General features: G+C 45.9%; 1 long non-coding RNA gene across 1 annotated transcript; it reads left to right on the top strand.

The window, feature by feature from the left end:
- Window positions 1–553: 553 nt before the first annotated feature.
- On the top strand, window positions 554–1,446 carry LOC103637994 (uncharacterized). The gene has a single exon (NR_158207.1). It is a non-coding gene; the product is annotated as an uncharacterized lncRNA (long non-coding RNA).
- The last annotated feature ends 315 nt before the right edge of the window (window positions 1,447–1,761 follow it).

A 1,761-nucleotide genomic window follows, 5' to 3' on the forward strand; every position in this document is an offset into this window, starting at 1 on the left:
CATAACAAAAATTTAAAGGTAGACTTGAAAATCAAGAAAAATGGCAATAGGAAAAGAAAGAAAAGGAGAAAAGAAATGTTATAAAATACAAATAAATTCATAAATGAATAAATCCTATATTGGTAAGTTCAAATTGAATATATAATCTGAGAATAAGCTTGCCACAAAGTTTGGGAAATTTAAACTTGGAATTGATTTGAAATTGAACTTGAAATAGAAAGAAAACAAAAAGGATAAAAAATAGGACTTGCATGCGCTTGGGCCAACCTTCTCTCCCACTCGGCCCATTTCTGTTTTTCCATCCGCGCGAGGCCCATCTCCACTTGTATTCCGCACAGCCCACTTCCCCCCTTCTCTTTTCCACTGTGACACTGTCATTGGGTCCTGTCCGTCAGGGTCTTCATCCCCCTCTTTGCGCGCTCCGCGATCGGATTTCCGCGCATGGCGGCGGTACTGCGCCACCGGCCGTGAATCCCGGGCTGTTGCAACCGCCCGATTAGACCCCCGTCGTCACTATTTAACTCACCGGGCCCTCGCGACCTCCTCTCTCCTCGTTCTCGCTCGCGTGCGCTCGGTTACCGGAACCACCGCGCCACCGCGCCGTGTCGTGGTGGGGATTTTTCCGCCGCCACCAGGAAACCCACCGGCAGCCGCAATCGGGGGGCAATATCTGGTTGGGGTGCTTCGTAGGGTTGCACCGAGTCTTGTTAATGCATCTACGGGCGCACTAGATGGTTGGGACTGCTCACCGGAGCTCTGCGGGCAGCTCCGGGCCGCATCGGTGCCATGGTCAGGACTCCTCACTTCTCAAATTACCGTTAAATTTTCCCTTTCGCGCTCACCAGGGCCCCTGCTACGATTAGTTCTCTTTAGATCGGGGTTTGTTGCACTAATGCGGTGTATGGGCGTGCCCAGTATGGCCGCCGCCGCGGTAAGCGCGCGTTCCGCCGCTTGCGCACTGGCGTGGGGTGGAAGACGGCGTATGGGCTGTCCGATCTTTGACGAGCGCGTAAGATTAGTTCGTGTTGTAAGGAGCCTGGGCCATCGGATCGGAATTGAAGGGATACGATTCGATCGTGGGGATACCGATTCGGGGGCTTAATTTCGACCATTGATTGTCTATCCAATGGTTTGGGTTAGATATGGGCGTGGAGTGTTGCGGTACATGGATCCCGGATCAAACGGTTATCATCGCGTACCGGTTCATGAAGAGATAATCTAATTTACACCGCCAGTTTCTGATCTGACGGTGCTCGTTGTCCGATACCCTTTCGGCTAGCCATCTTTACATAAGAGCCCTCGGAGGAAATGAAATTCAGCCCACAGTCCAGGCGGCTAATGCTCTGTGTCTTAGAGATTCTCACACTAGGGCCCCTGCGGATTTCTGGATTCATGCACCCAGTCCTGGGAGTTAGAAAATTAGATAAATGGATTTAAAAATAGATTTTAAGATGACAATAATAGCTAGAATTTGTTTAATTCATACAAAATTCATATTGAGTCAAAATTAATCCATTTCAGTTTCTATAATTTTCTAATATTATTGTTTATCACATAGTACCACTGATTTGACATGAAAGCCACTTTAAAATTTATTTCCTAATTAATCTTATATCAAATATATAAAACCTTAAGAAATTCATAACTCATCCATTTTAACTCTGATTTGATCCATTCAAGTTGTGTTAGTCTCGTATGAATATTTACTATGCAATAGCAACATTTATTATATCATGTCTTATTCTTTTATAATTAGGTCTT

The sequence above is a fragment of the Zea mays genome, chromosome 1 (assembly GCF_902167145.1).
Source record: "Zea mays cultivar B73 chromosome 1, Zm-B73-REFERENCE-NAM-5.0, whole genome shotgun sequence".
NCBI lineage: Eukaryota > Viridiplantae > Streptophyta > Magnoliopsida > Poales > Poaceae > Zea > Zea mays.